This window comes from Anomaloglossus baeobatrachus, chromosome 5 (genome assembly GCF_048569485.1).
Source record: "Anomaloglossus baeobatrachus isolate aAnoBae1 chromosome 5, aAnoBae1.hap1, whole genome shotgun sequence".
Lineage (NCBI taxonomy): Eukaryota > Metazoa > Chordata > Amphibia > Anura > Aromobatidae > Anomaloglossus > Anomaloglossus baeobatrachus.
This window is the reverse complement of record NC_134357.1, coordinates 401,641,891-401,662,447: the sequence shown is the minus strand read 5'-3', so window position 1 is coordinate 401,662,447 and position 20,557 is coordinate 401,641,891.

Here is a 20,557-nt window from a genome sequence, read left to right as displayed (position 1 = left end):
TTGTTTAATGAGCGGCCGGCTTTTTCAAATTAGAAAAAGCCGCTGGAGCAGTGTGAACGCCGTGCAGCGCCGGTCATCGGGGATCGGTGAGTATGAGAGAGGGGGGGACACTTCAGTCACTCAGGGGATTAGCGGTCACCGGTGAATCCTTCACAGGTGACCGCTAATCAGTACACGGCACAGACAGAGCCGCGGCATGACAATGAAGTCGGGTGAAGTTCACCCGAGTTCATTCTCATCCCGCTACTCTGTCTTCCGACATGTAGTAACGACATTTTGCATCACACACGTACATTTCACACGGACAACACACACACATGTCAGTTATTTCCCTCACGCACACACGGACATTCCACACGCACATACGGCTAGCATACGGGATACACACGCTGGCCACACATACCATAAAAACGGACTTAAAAAACGGAAAACGGACCCGAAAAACGGCCCGTATCACACGTGCGTGGTTTTAACGGATGTGTGTTGGAGCCCTCAGGAAGTATTATTTGAATATGGTATGTTATTTTGACACAATATGATTGTGTTGTATCTCAGTATTATTTTGGCACTACACTATATTCCATAGGGTGAAAAAACAAGCAAAATGTTGGCTTTAGGGGCCCTATCACAATATATTATGGGCAAGAATTGCCTTCCCAATATTAGCCTAGCCATCAGAATTACAGTGTCCAATAATAATATGATGCAATTGGGGACAGAGGCCACTAGGTGGCAGTGGTGCACATCCCATAATTCCCACTGTTCTCAGTACAATCTCATAGATTTTCTAATTCAAATAGGAATGGGACCTGAAATCCAAAAAACAAATAACTATATCTGCTGTAAACATCCAGTGGCGATTAAGCTATTGCATATAGATGGCTGTTCAGCTGATTGGCAGCAGTGGTCATCCTCTCAGGGTTACCAGATACAAAAAGATTATATCAAATTAGCAGAGTTTCCATCACTGATGTGGGAATTATAAAAGTGTATTTGGTTCATAAATAATTGTACATTTTCAGTCCCTACAGCAGCACTAAAGGCACTTTATGTGCTGTGCCGCCAAATCGTGCCACTATGCTAGAGATATTTTTCACTTTTTGAGGATGATTACCTCTTTAATAAAGCGTCAAATGAAACAATTTGTTTCCAGCCCCAAAATGTTTTTGGGTGTAGTATTACAGCATTACCGTATAAGAAAAGCATCACGCAGCACAGATTGATGCACATGCCCTACGGCGCTGTAGACTCCATTACACGCCTAGAAGTTTCCAAGTATGTACAGTAGTTCCAGCTCGCGTGTTGTCGTCATGTTGTTGTCCTCTCAGAGATTTATGTCATGATTTCACCAATTTCCAGTGAAAATTGACTGATGCTGAATGATGATGTCCTTATCTACTGATCCAGGGAGTCACTGCTAGGTGTAGACGTGTAGGAGGCCAATGATTGCCATGACTTGGGCCGAGAGCGGTTAGCTTCTGTTCATATGACTCTCTCAGGTTTACAGAGATACACTGTCCTTTACATGGAGACAGAAATGCTACACATAAAATTACCCTTAAAGTGCATCTGTAGCTTCAGGGACTTTTGAGAATAAGCTGCTGTGTGCACTTACAAAACAACACTTTCTTGCCATTATATGACTTGGATCCTGCATTTTATCAGTTTTCTCTTCAACAGGCTCTCTGATTTTCAGTTGTCTCTGAGCTAGTGGGTGGAGACTAGCTTCTATGATGTCTCTTAGGCGGGCTTTACACGTTACGACATCGCTACCGATATATCGTTGGGGTCACGTCGTTAGTGACACACATCCGGCGCCGGTAGCGACATCGCAATGTGTAAGTCCTAGGTGCGACGATGAACGAGCGCAAAAGCGTAAAAAATCGCTGATCTGTGTCACGTCGTTCATTTCCATAATGTCGATTCGGCCACAGGAACGATGTTGTTTGTCGTTCCTGCAGCTCCACACATCGCTGTGTGTGAAACCGAAGGAACGACAAACATCTCCTTACCTGCGTCCACCGTCAATGCGGAAGGAAGGAGGTGGGCGGGATGTTATGTCCCGCTCATCTCTGCCCCTCCGCTGCTATTGGCCAGACGATTAGTGATGTCGCTGTGATGCCGAACGCACCTCCCCCTTGAAGGAGGGATTGTTCGGCGGTCACAGCGACGTCGCCACCCAGGTATGTGCGTGTGAAGCTGCCGTACCGGTAATGTTTGCTGCTGCGGCAGCAAGCACCAGATATCGCATGTACGACGGGGCGGGTGCGATTGCACTCGACATCGCTAGCAATTGCTAGCGATGTTGGAACGTGTAAAGCCCGCCTTAAAGGCATGAGTGAATTTGTCTCTCGTGTCTCTGGGTACCCAGTCCACGTAGCACATAATGTAGAGCACCAGCAGCATACTGCAGTACTGAGCAGTGTAGCTGTGAATTCAGTTCTGGAGCGAGATAAATAGAAAGCAGTAACACTGTGTGTGTAACTCTCTGCCTCTCTATTACTTCACTCCCACAGACTTAGGGGGAACCTGTCATGTTGCAACTACCATCTGTCACGCGGAGTTTTGCACAAACGTCACCCACTGTCATGACTGCGTCGGTCTCTGTTCACATTGCACATTCTGACACTCCGCCTGATGGTTTCTCTGGTGTCTGAGATCAACACAGGCAGACACGGGCGTCGACCTGCTGTGTGCTGATTCATAGGCAGACTAGCAAGAGTTAATCTCTGCTAGCCTACTTGTTAGGCTCCTGCGATCAGATGTGATGGGGAAGCCAATCACATTTGCTCCCCTCTTATTTATGCTGGATGAAATCTTCTACCTATGCCAGCTATAGTTTATTCTGTGTTGGTCAGTGAGCTTTAGTGTCTTTAGTGTCCCAGACTCTGGTAAAAGTGTTGCTTTTGCTTGGAGAAGTTGTGGAGTTTACCCCTGTTGTATTGTTGCTTCCTTGCTGCTCTTGTTTTCATCCTAATTTCTTATTGTCTTATACTGTACCTCTGTTTGTGTGTGTGCTGAGTAACAGAGTTTTGGTTTCCCGTCTGTCTAATTCTGTGGTTTTCAACACACTCCTGTCCCGTCACTTCCTGGGGGAGGGAAAGAGGGAATAAGGTCAGGGCTGGTCAGGAGCAGGGCCATGAAGGAGACTCAGGCCACCATTAGGAGTATCCCTGAGGTTAGGGGTAGTGTAGGTCTCCCTATACGCACCAGCATGCCTGCATGACAGAGTTGACGGCTCCGGGGCAAATAAAGTTAATTTCCTCCCAGGTGCCGCACTTTCAGTACAGAGGCCGTGCACTTATATAACGCTATTAACCCTGCAAATTAACCCTATATCTGCAGGATAATAGAGTTATTAGACATAGACATGACAGGTTCTATTTAATTAGGCAGCTGAAACCTGATTTCTCAGAGGAATGGATGTCTGTCTGGCCATTAGCTAGATTGGTTTTAGCTGTATTTTAAAGTGAATGATCAGTGTGAGGACTTATAGGGGACCTCTGCGGCAAACTCTAAAAAGGACATCACGGTGACTTGATGGATGAACGTTGTGTAGGAAGATTGATCTGATACAAGCCTTGATAGGTCCACCAGGGTCTTGTCCGCAGTTTTCTTTATTGTATGAAGCCATCGGGTTACAGATCTTCCTCTTCACCTTGTTCTTTCTATTCTTCGGACCATGATGTCCATCATAAGGGAATTGCTCTCTTCGGACGATGTGTCCAAATTAGGCAAGTCGTAGCTTGGTGATCCTTGCTTCGAGTGACATGTCTGGCTTGATATTTTCCACCATTGATTTGTTTATTCTTCTTGCCATCCATGGTATTGATAACATCTTTCTCCACTAAATTTTAACGTATCAATTTTTTTTGTCTTATTTCTTAATCGTTCAGGTTTCTGCATTTTACCACAAAGAAGACCAGACTATGTACGAATCATATCTTTGTGGCACATGAAATGTTCGCTGATTTGAAGACAGTTTCACCTACAAGGATTATTTCCAAGTACAAAGATTATACCACAGATAAACTGATCACATCAGGTGAACAGACACAAAAGGGACCCCAGTGCATGAATATATGTCCCTTTGCAGTCCAATAACTCATTATAATGCACAATTTCAGTGGCTTTGGGTCGCCTCATCTCTTTGGACCCTATGCGGCTGCACAGGTTGCACTATTGATATGTTCACTCCTGTTGATGTCATGATACTCTTTACATTTATTTTCCATAGTGAATTGTACCTTGAACAACATGCTTTACAAATACTTCTCAATGATGTGGTGTCACATTTCTGTCTTGTTACGCAGTAACACAACCCATGTGTTATTGGACAGACATTTCACGGCTACTATTTGAATTTTGGCCTCCGCCCTTTGCCATCTGACTCCTGGCTTCTGGGACACACCTGGATGAATAGAGACAGCACCCTGCCTTAGAGGCCTGTACATGTGCTGACGAGGCAAGATGAGGGCTGCGTGTAATACAAGGCTCCTCTCACAGCTGCCCCTGCAAACAATTCCACCTCTGAGAAATGAAGAGGAACGTCTGGATTGAAACGTTCCAGCTCTTAATGCAATGTAATCCAACTTCTTCACCATCTTGAACTTCAATCTACTTAGATCTTCTCTCTCTAAAACCCTAATAGTTTGAATCTCCTGTAGAGAAAAATCTACTAATAGATATTCTAAAATTTGTGCAGCACATTCCCAACCCGTTGAAAAAAAAAAAGCAATATACCCTGCTCCAAACCTATCTGTGTGAAAATGCATATTTACTTTATTATTATTTTATTTATTATTATAATCTGCGTATTCTTCAGATCTTCTTGGGCTTTTGAGGATCTAGAAAAGGCTTGGAGGGTTTTAGACACATGTAACTGCAAGTGGCTGTAGATATTGAATGCTACAATATCTGTTCATGGCCATACATTAGAAATTTTGTTTTCTGAATAATTAAAGGTTCTCATCTTGAATAGGGATGAGCAAACCCGAACTGTAAAGACCAGGGTTTGTTCCAAACACTTGGGGTTCGGGTCTCGGACTCGATTGTTTACTTGTACGTCAAGTTCCTGTTTGTCATCTGAATAAAGCATGTTGAAATGCTGCAGAGCAGCCAATCAGTAAGCTTTATTGTTGTGGGCACTTCTGGCCCCATCACAGCCATGTCAAGTATTGACATGCCTATGATTGGCCAGTGCACCATTTGAAAAAATAAAAATGACTTGGGCTCCTGCCCTATTTTTTTTAAGAAACATGGGTAAAACAGGCAACTATGGGCTGCAATCCCCAGTGGTCTGCTTTACCTTGTCTGGTTATCAAAAATTCAAAAATAGAAAGGATCCCACAACGTTTTTTTAAATTATTTAAATAAATAATTTTAAAGAACGGCATGGGGTCCCCTCTCATTTTTTGATAACCATTAAAGGTAAAGTGGACAGCTTGGTGGGAATGACCTTGGTTATTGGCCCACCCAAGCCAAAAAATATCGGCCCGCAGCCACCCCAGAAGTGGCACATCAAATTTGATGGGCAAATTCGGCACTTTACCTGGCTCATCCCAATTGCCATGGTGCGGTGGCAATCGGGGTAATATATGGGGTTGATGAGAAATGTGATTTGTCAAAAATCACAGCTCCCATCAAGCCCTGGGTTGGTAATGGGGAGGAGTCTATGAGACACCCCCATTACTAACCTTGTAAATCAGAAGAAATAAAGACAGAAAAATCCTTTTTTTGAAATAAAAAACAGACACCCATTTTCAGCCATCTATTAACCAAAAAAACACCCCCCGCAGGTCTGACAATATTTTTGGGCTGGGATGGGTCAATAACCATAGCCCTTCCCAGCCTAATACCAGCCACCAACTGGTGGAGACCCTATGTCACTTTTCTTCAATTATTTATTTAGGACATTGGGACCCCCCTATTTTTGATAACCAGGCAAAATAAGGCTGACAGCTGGGGGCTGGTATTATCAGGGTGGGAAGAGTCATGGATATTGTCCCCTGATATCAGCCCACAGCTACTGCTTTATCTTGCCTGGTTTCCAAAACAGGACCCAACACCATTTTTTAAAATTATTAAATTTTTTTTTTATACTACAATACAGCAAACTGACTGCAACCAATCACAGAGAGTGGGTGGGGAAAGCAGTGAATATTCATGTAGTTTAATAAGCGGGCCAGAAAAGAGTTTGACACTATATGTATAATTGTCCTGTTCTTACCCCCTTTCCTTGTTTCCTTCTGCAGCTCCCTTGCCCTGACTATGACCATTTTACAGTCATCTTTCAGCACAGACATTCTCGTCCCCATTGAATTGCATGGGGTTCGGCATCTGGGGTCAAGTTCAGGTCAAGTCCGGTTCCTGAACCAAACTTTTTAACAAAGTTCGGCTGAACCCGAGCATCCACGGGTCCACTCATCTCTAATCTTGAACAATAACACATTATGTTTATATGTTGAATTGGAGACTCTGAAGGGTAGTGTCCCTGATAGTCTATTGATACTAGTGGATAATTTCATTTCACCAACTACTTCTGCCTTTATATAAAGGTAAATCACAAACAAAAAAAAACAAACTATATGACCCAAGCAAGAGATACAAACGGTGATGGAATATACACATACCAATAATTGTTTCCCATTATATGTGTCACACAGAGTTTTGTACAGACTTTGCAGACTGTTAATGGGGCATTGGGCTCTGTTCACATGGCAGATTCTGACACTCCACTTGATGGTTTCTCTGATATCTGTGATCAACACATGCAGACTCTGGCATCGACCTGCTGTGTGTTGATTCATAGGCAGGCTAACGGGAATTAATCTCTGATAGTCTGCTTCTTAGGCTCTTGTGATCACATGCGGTGGGGAAGCCAATCACATCCGATTTCCTCCTATTTATGCTGGATGAAATCTTTTACCCATGCGAGCTACATATTTTATTCTGTGTTGTCTGTGAGCTTTAGTGTCCCAGACTTTCTGGTGAAAATTTTGCTTTTTAGATTGTGGAGTTTACCCTGTTGTCTTGTTGCTTCCTTCCTGCTCTTGTTTTCCTCCTAATCTCTTATTCACTTATACCACTGTGTGTGAGTAACAGAGTTTTGTTTTCCCCTGTCAGTCTATTTCTGTGGATTTCATCTCACTCCTGTCTATATATCAGATCAGGACTGGTTACGACCAGGGACAGGAAGAATACTCAGGCATCTCCACCATCAGGAATATCCCTTAGATTGGGGATAGGATTTATCAAACCAACACAACACTTGTGTCAGGAGTTTAGATTTTTAAGCTTGCAGAAAAAGAATCATTTTCAACAGCAAAGCTGCTGATTTTATCTACTGTATACTGGGACAGGATGATCACATTAGTGATCGTTCTACTCCATCATTCTGAGTCAACTTGATTTTTCTTCTCCTTCTATTCTCCATACTTTGTGTGTCTATGTGTGCCACACTATGAAAAATTGAGTCCACTTTTCCCCTTTTTATCTGGTTTCAGGTGTGATTTTCATATTGCCCACAACTGTTACAGGTGAGTTTCTATGAGCTGTTAACAAACTTTCTCCTGCTCATTTTGGAAATTTTGTGTGAAATTATGTCCAATTTGCCTTTTTTTTCCCTTTGCTTTTCTGTGATGTTCCAATACACACAAAGGACATAAACATGTGTATAAGAAAACGTGTAATTTTCTGGGGGAAATACTTCATTTTGTAGAACAATTGCAATGATGGCAACACTTTCTGTTATGACAGCATACTCATCTGTGTTCCCAAAGATTCTACTCAAGAATGTGCTAGTGTTGGCGAGAACTTGCGGCCACTTACCTCTCCTCCACTCACACTCTCCATTTTAACATCATGCTGCCACTTGTTGCAATGCTCACATCGGATCTCCATGGCTCCAGCTGCCCTCCAATGTCAGCCAGTATGCTGATGGTAAATTTCTTTTAACATCAAATCGTTATTTTTCATACAATGTGCGGGGTATAGAGACCTACTACTGTGTTTCCCAATAAATAAGACCGGGTCTTATATTAATTTTTGCTCCAAAAGATGCGATAGGGCTTATTTTCAGGGTGCTTCTTCTTCTTATGAACAACAATCCACATTTATTCTTGAACAAAAAAAAAAATCAACATTTATTCAAATATAATCATGTCATCACATTCTGGAACATCAACATTTCATGTTAATCCTATTACTGGTTCAGATGCACATTTTCTTATCTGATCTGCTATTCTCATGGTATAGAACCCATCCTATAGTAGTGGGTAGATACAATATGTACAATGGTTTAAATCACCTGCTCAACTCTATTATTCTCTATCTACTGCTAAGTTTATCCCCCAAAAAAGAAAGCAGACACCCGCTAAAAGAATCGCACTTACCAGACGCCAAACAATTAGAGTTGGCAAATGAAAGGGCTCTCACCTACAAATCTGTGTCACTGTCAGTTACCCCTGTGTTCTACAGCGGTTGACTCCCCTTTGTGACTGAGGCTACTTTCACACATCAGTTTTTTGGCATCAGGCACAATTCGGCAAAAAATGGATCTGGCGCCGGATCCGTTTTATTGCCCATTGATTTGTATTAGCGCCAGATGGCCTTGCGTTGCATGCGGCATCCGAAATTTCTTCGTCCGGCTGCCGGAAAGGACGCAGGATGCAACGTTCTTTGTCTCTGATCCAGCGCCTCCGGCATGTTGTATAATGTAAGCCTACGAGCGCCGCATCCGTCATCATTTGTCAAAAAACGCATTCCAGTGATGGATCCGGTTTTTTAATCTGAGCATGCTCTGATGAGATGTGAATTCATTTCTGGCCTCTCTCTCCTGATCTCTCTCGCTCTCTGTCTGTCGGTCTCTATCTCTCTCTGTCGGTCGGTCTCTTCCTCTGACCCCCGCTCTCATACTCACCGATCACCGGTGCGGCGCTGCACAGCTGTCACACTGCTCTGGCGGCTTCTCCTCTTTTGAAAATGCCGGCCGCTCATTATTCCATCTCGTATTCACTGCTTCCCCCTCCCACCGGTGCCTATGATTGGTTGCACTTAAACACGCCCCCACACTGAGTGACAGCTGTCTCACTGCAACCAATCACAGCCGCCGGTGGGCGGGTCTATATTGTGCAGTACAATAAATAAATAATAAAAAAAAACAGCGTGCGGTCCCCCCAATTTTGATACCAGCCAAAGTAAAGGCACACGGCTGAAGGCTGGTATTCTCAGGATTGGGAGCCCCACGTTATGGGGAGCCCCTCAGCATAAAAATATCAGCCAGCAGCCGCCCAAAATTGCCACATCCATAGATGCGACAGTCCCAGGACTCAACCTGGCTCATCCTAAATTGCCCTGGTGTGGTGGCAATCTGGGTAATGAAGAGTTAATGGCAACCCATAGCTGCCACTAAGTCCTAGGCTAATCATGGCAGGCATCTATGAGACAACCCCATGATTAATCTATAGTAAAAGTAAATAAACACAAACACCGAAAAATCCTTTATTTGAAATAAAAGACAAAAAAAACACCCTCTTTCACCACTTTATTAAAATTCCCAAATACCCCTCCAGGTCCGACGTAATCCACACGAGATCCCAAAACGCTTTCAGCTCTGCAACATCGGAAGCTGACAGGAGCGGCAGTAGAACACCGCCACTCCTGTGAGCTCCACAGAGCAACTGAAGTGAGTCGAGTTTACAGCAGAGATATCACTCAGGTAGTGCCTGTGTGTGTGAGGTGATGATGGGTGCGATAGTGCCTGAGTGTGTGCAGTGATGATGGGGGCGGTAGTGCATGTGTGTGTGCGGTGATGATGGGTGCGGTAATGCCGGTGTGTACAGTGATAATGGGGTCGGTAGTGTCGGTGTGTGCGGTGATGATGGGGACGGTAGTGCCGGTGTGTGCGGTGATGATGGGTGCAGTAGTGCCGGTGTGCGCGGTGATGATGGGAGCAGTAGTGCCTGCATGTGTGCGGTGATGATGGGCGCGGTAGTGCCGGTGTGTGCGGTGATGATTGGAGCGGTAGTGCCTGTGTGTGCAGTGATGATGGGTGCGGTAGTGCCGGTGTGTGCAGTGATTATGGGAGTGGTAGTGTCTGCGTGTGTGCGGTGATGATTGCAGCGGTAGTGCCGGGGTGTGTGCGGTGATGATGGGAGCGGTAGTGTCTGCGGGTGTGCGGTGATAATGGGAGCGGTAGTGCCGGAGCAGAAGAGCCTGCGTGTGTGGGGTGATGATGGGGTCTCTCTCTCTCCCTTTTGGCACGGAAAAAAAAAACAAAAAACAGATCAGTTTTTTACTAGATCCGTCGCATCGTTTTTTACACAATCTGCGACGGATCCGTTGCATCAGGCACAAGCCAGATTGTGCCTGATGCCAAAAAACGGATGTGTGAAAGTAGCCTGGAAGTAGTATCACTTGCACAGAGTGATACTGGTACTCGATCTGCTTGTGAGAGCTGCAGTGCAAATCAGCTGGAATGATAACGGCCCTGACAGCGACATAGCTTTCTGTGTGAGAGCCCATCCACCATTGGCAATTGCCAACTGTAATTGCTTGGGGTCTTGTTAGTGCGATTTTTTTCTTCTATTGGAGGATGTTTGCTTTCTTTTGGGGGTGTCTGCTTTCTTTTGGGGGTGTCTGCGTGCTCTTGGGAATGTCTGCTTTCTCTTGGGGATGTCTGCTTTCTTTGATGAAAAGTCCTGCAGTATTCTTTAACTTTTTAGCTGCTTGGACACTTACTTATGGAACCACCTATTTTTGGAGTAGGGCTTATTTTCAGGGAAACAGGGTATGCCCAATTGGTAATCAGGTACTGGAACCATGGTTCAGCTGACAACTTTCCAACATGTTTGGGAGCTTAAAGGGCGGGTGTCGCGTTTTTTATTTTTGTATTAATAATAGTGATTATGAAATCAAGTATTTTTAATACAAAATTAAATTCTGTTTATTTAGTTTTTATTTATTTCTAGTGTTACTGAAGCCTTGGGGGCTGCCATCTTGGATTTCCTGTGTGTAACGACAGTTACTCACCTCCTTTATGGCAGCCCCCAGGGTATTGGGTCCGATAGTCGGACTCTGACCGTATAGTTAATACAGGACAGCTCCCTGCTGTGACCTGGACGTGCCCCCTGGGCTGTCCAGATCACAGCAGAGGGAGGAAATCGCGCCATGTTAGTGCAGCTCACAGTGTGTTGTGTGGTGCACTTTCCCCCTGTCACCCGTTCGGCCTGTGTGAGTACTGGCGCACCTCCCCCAGACGCCGCTGCTACCGTCTCTAATGACACCCCTCGCGCCTCTGCTACCCTCACCCCCACTCTCCTTGCCGCCGCCGCTGCTACTGTCTCCATGGACACCCTCTCCCCCACTCTCCTTGCTGCCACCGCTGCTACAATCTCCAATGACACTACCCCGCTCTCCCCCCCCCGTGCCGCCGCTACCCTCCCCCCGCAGAGCATTGTGTGTCTGTGTGCGTGCGGCAGGCATTGCGGTTGTGCATGTGGCAGAACATTGCGGGTGGGCGTGCATGTGGCAGAGCATTGCTGGATCGGGGCGTGCAGAGCGCTATGTGGGGAGCACTATGCAGCTGTCCTTGGTGACACTTTAGACATTTGTGGTCACCAACAAAATGGCTCCACACTGTGATCCTTAACTTCATCTTCCCTTAACCTTTTGGAAACACCCAGATTGGGAGGGGGAGGTGACATCACACACAGGAGAGCAGATTCTGCCCACTTTACTGCAGCTGTAATCCAGGCTATTTCTACAGAAGGATTTCTGTAGGATTTCAGCAGCTGCTCCCCCTAGTGTTTAACAGTGTAAAATATCAAACTTTGTAATTTTTTTTTATATTTTCTTCAATTAAAAACCAATAATAATATTTAAACAAAACAAGAAAACATTAATGCTTTCCATTTTTTTAGTTATTGAATTTTTTTTTTGGACGGCACCTTCCCTTTAACTCTTATGTCCCAATCTAAGATGGCAGAACATGAAATAATAAGGGATACAATGTTGAGATAGGACGAATATGAACTATCCGTTATCTACAGATAGTGAAGGTCACTCATTCCATGTACATTTTCTCTCAGTTTACTTAATGAAAGGAGACATTTCTTCTCAAATCACCTTGTGTGAAGAGCTGCTGAAGCATTATAATTGACAGCCTCTAAACTTCATCTACTTTGGTTTCAAGGGAATCAAATTTCTTCCTTATGCAAAATTTGAGGTTGGCACAAGAAGATAAAAAAAGGAGCTTAGATAAGAAAGGACTTGAAGCTCCAGTGGCTCATGTTTTTCACAAAATTCGTAAAGCTGCATTTACCCTGCAAAATAATCGTGAATGCGCATGGTTAGCGCTCTTTTCTTGATTATGTAAACAGTCTGTCGATCACGTGATGGAGCAAAGTACTCGTTCATCGAGTGAAATGATCAAATAATAATATTTTTTATTTCTATAGCACCAACATATTCCAGAGCACTGTACAATTCAGAGGGGACAGGTACAGATAATCAGACATTAAAGAATAACACAGTTCAACAGTTACAAACAGGAGTGAGGGCCCTGCTCGCAAGCTTACACTCTATGATGAAATAGGGCAGGCACAAAAGGTACCATATTTTTCGCTTTATAAGACGCACTTTTCCTCCCAAAAATTTGGGAGGAAAATGGGGGGTGCGTCTTATAAAGCGGTACGGGGGGGTCCTGTCTGAGGCGATCGGGCGGCCGGGTGCCTGTGGCTGCATGCAAGCGGCAGGGTACCTGTGCTTGCGTGCGGTGGCAGCCGGGTACCCGTGGCTGTGTGTGGGCGGCAGCGGGTGCTGTGTGGGGTCGGCAGCCGGGTACCCGTGCTTGCATGCGGTGGCAGCCGGGTACCCATGGCTGTGTGCGGGCGGCAGCCGGGTGCTTTCACACAGGCACCCGGCTGCCGCCCTCACACAGTCACCCAGCTGCCGCCCGCACACAGCCATGGGTACCCGGCTGCCACTGCACGCAAGCACAGGTACCCGGCGGCTTGTACGCAGGGTGGGCGGGCAGCCTGCTGGCTGCCACTCTGTGCATGCGGTGCGGGCGGCTGTGCAGCATGTTACCAGTTGTCCGCGGTCCCACTTTCAAATGATGGCGCCGGTGGAGCTCTTGGATGAGAGCCCCATCTGCGCACGCGCTGCTCCGGGAGTCTGCGCGTGCGCAGATGGAGCCCTTGGATGAGAGCTCCATCTGCGCATGCGTCGCTCCGGGCGCCATTACTTGAATCGGGACCGCGGACACACTCCATCACTGAGCACTCCCTGCCACTGCCACCACTGAGCCGTCGCCGCCGCTGACACCACTGAGCCGGGACCACGGACACACTCCACCACTGAGCAGTCCCTGCCACTGCCACCACTGAGCAGTCGCCGCCGCTCCCACCACTGAGCCGTCGCCGCCGCTGCCACCACTGAACCGGGACCGCGGACACACTCCACCACTGAGCAGTCCCTGCCGCTGCCAGCACTGAGCAGTCGCCGCCGCTCCCACCACTGAGCCGTCGCCGCCGCTGCCACCACTGAACCAGGACCGCGGACACACTCCACCACTGAGCAGTCCCTGCCGCTGCCACCACTGAGCCGTCGCCGCCACTCCCACCACTGAGCCGTCGCCGCCGCTGCCACCACTGAGCCGGGACCGCGGACACACTCCACCACTGAGCAGTCCCTGCCGCTGCCACCACTGAGCCGTCGCCGCCGCTGCCACCACTGAGCCGGGACCGCGGACACACTCCACCACTGAGCAGTCCCTGCCGCTGCCACCACTGAGTAGTCGCCGCCGCTCCCACCACTGAGCCGTCGCCGCCGCTGCCACCACTGAACCGGGACCGCGGACACACTCTACCACTGAGCAGTCCCTGCCGCTGCTACCACTGAGCAGTCACCACCGCTCCCACCACTGAGCCGCTGCCGCCGCTGCCACCACTGAACCGGGACCGCGGACACTCACTGCACCGGCCTGCTGCACGGCTCACCCGCCACGGCTGCTGCCGCCACCACGGACCCCACAGCTCCTGCCACCGCGGACGCCACCGCGCCTGCAACCACAGACGCCACGGCACCTGCAACCACGGGCCCCGCTGCCACTGACCTGCCGCGCCTGCCAGCACAACCTGTGCCTCCTGTGACCCCGCTTCACCACCACTGCTGCCCCCCTCCGGTAAGAGAACACCGGAGCATAAGACGGACCCCATTTTTCTTTTTTTTACCTTTTTTTATGTCTAAGTTTGGGGTGCGTCTTATATTCCGGTGCGTCTTATAAAGCAAAAAATACGGTATATGGTAAAAAGTGCTTGTGTTGTCTGGTCCAGCCATCAATAAATTGGGGATTCACATAACACTGAATGAATCGGTCACCAGCCAGTATGTGTATGTTACAGGTACAGAGAGGGCTATTAACTGCATGGGGTGTGGAAACAGAAGGTACATGGGACTAGATTTGGAGTAACAGTTTCTAAATTCAAAACGGAAATACTTATGCGGGAGTCACACGATACGATCTATCATGTGATCATACCCGCCCCCGTCGTTTGTGCGTCACGGGTAATTAGTTGCCAGTGGCGCACAAAGTCGTTAAACCCCCGTCACACGCACTTACCTGCTGAGCGATGTCGCTGTGGGCGGCAAACATCCACTTCCTGAAGGGGGTGGGATGTTTGGCGTCACAGCAACGTCACACAGCGGCCGGCCAATAGAAGCGGAGGGGCGGAGATGAGCGGGACGTAAACATCCCGCCCACCACCTTCCTTCCGCATAGCTGGCGGGACGCAGGTAAGCTGTGTTCATCGTTCCCGGGGTGTCACACAGAGAGATGTGTGCTGCCCCGGGTACGATGAACAATCAGCGCAGAGAAGAAGAAATGACTTTTTGAAAATGAGCGATGTGTCAACGAGCAACGATAAGGTGAGTATTTTTGCTCATTCACCGTCGCTCGTAGCGGTCACACGCTACGATATATCAAACGATGCCGGATGTGCGTCACTTACGACGTGACCCCACCGACATATCGCACGATATATCATCTCGTGTGACGCCCAGATTAAATAAGGGAGATGAGGCAATAGGCCAATCTAAAGATATGTGTTTTTAGGGCACGCTTAAAACTATGGGTATTGGGAATTAGTCGAATTGTCCTGGATAGTGTATTTCAGAGAATTGGTGCAGCTCACAAGAAGTATTGGAGATGGGAGTGGGAGGTTTGGATTATTGAGAATATTAGTCACAGGTCATTAGCAAAACGGAGGGCACGGGTAGGATGATGGAGACGTAGGGTGTTGTAGAACTCTAGAGAGCTTTGTGGGCAGCACTGATAAGTTTACATTAGACTCTGTACTGGATGTGCAACCCTGTAATGACTAGCACAGGGTAGAGGTATCAGTGTTGGACTGGAAAATGATCCTTGCTGCTGTATTCAGAATGGATTGGAGAGATTTGCAGAGTCAAAATGAAAGAAGGTTGAACTCTAGAGATGCTTTTGAGGTATAGGGGATATGAGCAAGCAAATGATCGGATGTAGGGAGTGAAGGAAAGATCCGAGTCAAATATAACCCCAAGACAGCATGTGTGTTGCTTGGGAATTATGGTAAGAAACACACAGAAGTGCAGTGGAGCGCAAGCACCTGTGGTGAAATGCATAGAGGACCTGCGGGGGAATGCATCGATATCCTTGCTCTCCACTGTTCCAGGTTCCTCTGCCGGACGGAAGATATTGGTATCGCTGGATGTGGTGACTGACAGTGAGAGTGAGAGTGTGTGTGTGATCTGATGTCTACGTGATCTGATGTGTATGGGTGTGCATTCCACCGCAGGTTCTTGATTGTTCCTCTGCAGGTCCTTTTCGTTCGCCTGCTGGTGAGTATAATCGCGGGGTCTTCTGTCGTCTTTCTTCTTTTTTTTGGAGGTGTCTGCTTTCTATAATGAAGTGTCCTGCAGTATTCTTTAACATTAGCTGCATGGATACTTCATTATTGAACCACGACTAGGGCTTATTTTCTCTTGAAGCTCATCAAGAGAATGCCAAGAGTGTGCAAAGCAGTAATCAAAGCACAAGGTGGCTACTTTGAAGAACCTAGAATATAAGACATATTTTCAGTTGTTTCACACTTTTTTGTTAAGTATTTCATTCCACATGTGTTAATTCATAGTTTTGATGCCTTCAATGTGAATCTACAATTTTCAGAGTCATGAAAATAAAGAAAACTCTTTGAATGAGAAGGTGTGTCCAAACTTTTGGTCTGTACTGTATACAAAAAATATTTACACACAAACAAAACATTTAGTTACTCTTTATAGACTGTACATTAGCTCTGTAGATGGTTATACAGTATTCAGTGTTCAACGTTCTACCATGAGTTTCTCCAATATCTAAGAGCTTCCTTCAAGAATCAAGTCCATTGATGAGGATCCATGAATATAATCCGAGGTCTGGGATACTGGCTCCAGTCTCTTGTTAAAGCTATCCAATTTCTCAAAGTTGTTCACCACTTAAACTATTTAACAATTAGATATTTTTATGGTTCCATAAAATGAGTCTGGTCAGGGTGCGGAAAGGCTGGGGTGCTACTGATATCCCTTACACATCACGCACCTCCCCTGTTTTACTGACTGTAGCAGAAGATGATACAGGAATATTCAGGGACGTAAATGGAAAACTGATGTAACCAGTATTTCAGTAAAAGCCATAACCCTGGCACATAATCTTCTAGGCTTGGTTTAAACACGGGATCCTGAGGGGATTAATACAGATTAGAATATATTATGTAGCACACAAATGATAACAAAAGACTTCTACCAATGCCACCAGCTATTTTGCTGAAATCTATTGTTTACTGTCAGGACATGAAGGTGTGGTGTTTTCCTTCACAAAATCCTGTCAGTCAAAGAATTGCAGTATTTTACAAAAAAAAAACAAAAAAAAAATAACTTTCCTCCATTGGTGATCCTTGTCAAAGACGTGCTTTCAGGAGACCTTTCATCCACAAAATGTGCCACAGCAGGTGAAATAAGTATTTAACACGACACCAGGTTACTAAGTAAATAGATTTCTAAAGGGGCTATTGTCATGAATTTCTCACCAGATGTCATTAACAACCCATCCAATCCACACACGTAAAGAAATCAAACCATAGAAGTCCATAAATTTAGTGATATGTAATAATGGGAAATCACACAAGGAAAAAGTATTGAACATGATTACTAAAAATGTATTTAATACTTTGTACAAAAGTTTTTGTTGGGGATGACAGCTTTAAGGCTATGTACCCACGCTGCGGAAACTTTGCGCAATTTGCAGTGATTTTCGCAAAAATCCGCAGTACATCGAGTCCCCAGCCATTTCTATGGCATTTGGGGAGTGTTGTGCTCATGCTGCGTTTTTTTCCGCAGCAGAAATAGTGCGGATTTCCCTGCGGAAAAATCTGCAGCATGTCAATTATTCCTGCGGATTTTTCTGCACGATCCTATACTAACCTGCCTTGTTTGAAGACACCGGAGTCACTTCCTCCGATGCAGAGGAGCGCAGTGGAGCCAGGAGCAGAGGTGGGCGGGGCCTGCACGAGCTCTGGTCATGTGACAGCCGGAGCTAGTTCAGGCCCGCCCACCTTCTCCTGCAAAGTGCAGACAGACACGGCCGGAGAGTGAAGTGCTGCGTGATGGACACAAGTATGAACGCCCCGATCACTCCAACACTTGTTCTGCATTGAGGATGCAGTGCCGAAGCCATGGTACTGTATCCTCAATGTAGAATACTGCAGCATATCCGCAGGACATTCCACAATACAACTGCAGCATTAAAACAGACAAAGTTGTGCTGCGGTTTTCTGGGAGCTCCTGCGGAATGTCCTGTGGATATATTTGCAGGACACTTTCCCTGTGGGCACATAGCCTAAAGGCCACTTTATACACAGCGACATCGCTAGCGATGTTGCTGGTGAAAGCACCCGCCTTCGTCGGTTGTGCGTCACTCATGGGCAAATCGCTGCCCGTAGTGCACAACACTGCTGACACCCGTCACACATACTTACCTTCCTAGCGATGTCGCTGTGCTGTGCAGCGTCACAGCGGCGTCCCTAAGCAACCGCTTAATGGAAGCGGAGGGGCGGAGATGAGCGGCTGTAACATCCCGCCCACCTCCTTCCTTCCTCGTTGACGGCGGCCGCAGGTACGATGTTGTTCCTCGTTCCTGCGGTGTCACACATAGCGATGTGTGCTGCCGCTGGAACGACGAACAACCTGTATCCAAAAGCAGCAACAATATTTGAGATTAGAACGACGTGTCAACGATCAACGATATGGTATTTTTGATCGTTAACGGTCGTTCCTGCGTTTCACACGCAACAATGTCGCTAATGAGGCCAGATGTGCGTCACGAATTCCGTGACCCCCAACGACATCTCGTTAGCGATGTCGTTGCGTGTAAAGTGGCCTTAAGATGCCTCCTGTATGGAGAAACTAGTTGCATACAGTGCTCAGGTGTTATTTTTGTCCATTCTCCCACACACTCTTCAAATCTGAAGATTCCGTGGTTTCCTTCTATGAATGCTGAGCTTTAGTTCCTTCCATAATTTTCCAATGGATTCAGGTAAGGCGATTGGCTGGGCCATTCTAGCGGCATTAATTACTTTCACTAAAACCAATTGAGAGTTTCCTTGGCTGTGTGTTTGGGATCATTGTCTTGCGGAAATGTCCACCCACATTTCATCATCCTTATCCTGGTAGATGGCAGCAAATTTTTGTCATAATGTCTCGGTACATTTTCCATTCATCCCTCTTTCAATCATATGAAGTTTACCAGTTTCATATGCTAAATAACAGTCCCACACCATGATCTTCCCACCTCCAAACTTCACTGTTCGTATGATTTTTTTTATTTTTTTGGGGGAGATATGCAGTGCCTTTTAGCCTCCGAACATGCTGTGTATTATGGCATTCAAATGTCATGCCTTGGATTTGATCCAACAGTCTCCTGTGCTGTGGTTCATTTCCCTCTCCACTGAACCAAAGTTAATTTGGTCTATGCCCTGGTTCTGAACAGTTTGTTTGTGGTCATTGCCTTTCTGCTAACAAGTGTTTCCAATGCTGTAATTCAGTCTGCCTTATCACCCAGCGGGTGTAACTATTTAAAACTTCCTGAGGCTTGCATTTTCCACTGGTGATATTTCTGAAGAAGTCCCTGCTTGGAATTATAGCCTCTCTGCCAAGTGCTTTTCCTTGCAAACTGTTAGTTTTGGTTTAGCTTATTTGTTACCTTGCACCTTCCCCCGGATTCTTAAGGTGATACCCTCGTTGGCCGCTTAGGAAGCAAAGGTCCAAGTGGTCATCTTAGACATCCAGCTAAAGTTGTTTCAGTATGTGCAGGGGCCTTTAGGAATTGCGTATATGTGAGCTCTAGTCTGTATATGAACCGGGCGGGTCAAGTGTGGTAGTTTTGAGTTAGCTCTTAGTTTACATTATTTTCTAGGTGTGCACTATGGTACGCATAACAGCAAAGAGTTAAATTTTTTCTCACCTGACCAGACTATAGTCTCTCAACATGTCACAGACTTGTCTGAATGTTGTTGAGCAAACTGTAAATGTGATTGACAATGCTTTGATCATGAAGTCCCCCCCCCCTCCACATCACTGTCAAGTCAAGTGCTTAGACCATTGCTTGTCCTGAACAGATTCTGGCTAGCTTGTCCTGAACAGATTCTGGCTGGCTAAGCCCGAAATTCATGGTATCACGCTAATATTAGACATGGCCACCATGAATTTCTAATAAAGATAAAAAAAAACAAAAAACACAACACAGAAAAATATTTTTATTAGAAATAAAACACAACACAATTAGTGACTCCATTTTTATTGAAATAAAGAACCCCCCTCCGCAGTAATCCTGGGTCAAGGGTCCCGCGCCGTCCAATCCGGATCCAATATCATCTGATCGGTTTGCTGGAAGGCAAAGCGATCAGATGATGTGTCAGGTTCAAGGCCTCAATCACATGAGACAGCAGCTGATTGTGTAAACAGATGCATCAGTGCAAAAAAAAACAAAAAAAAAAAAACAACAACACTTCTGTGCAGCGTCGGACTGGCTACTGGAGGAATCTCCAGTAATGCCATGTCTGGATTCAGGTACCTGCACTGCACCCCGGAGATCTCACCTGAGCTCCAGACTGCAGCCAAGACTGTACAGCGAGCGCCGAGTGACTGATTCCCCGGCACTTGCGGCTCAGTTCATGACAGCTGCAGACATCCCGGGCTAATCTCCGGTGCTCTTATCTGAACTCCGGAGATCACCCCGGCCTGTTTGTCCAGCTGTCATGAACTGACTGCAAGCGCCGGGGAATCAGTCACTCGGCGGTAAAATCTGGCGTCACCACGAGACTTACAATCAGCTGATGCGTCAGGTGACTGCATCAGATGATCACCGCCAGGTCCTCACGGCCAGGTCATGCAGCTATTGTACGTGTCTGGGAGCCGGCACACAGCCAGAGCGGGGGTGGCGGGACCGGGAGAGGAGCTGGGAGCGGACATGGCACCGGGAGTCTGCAGA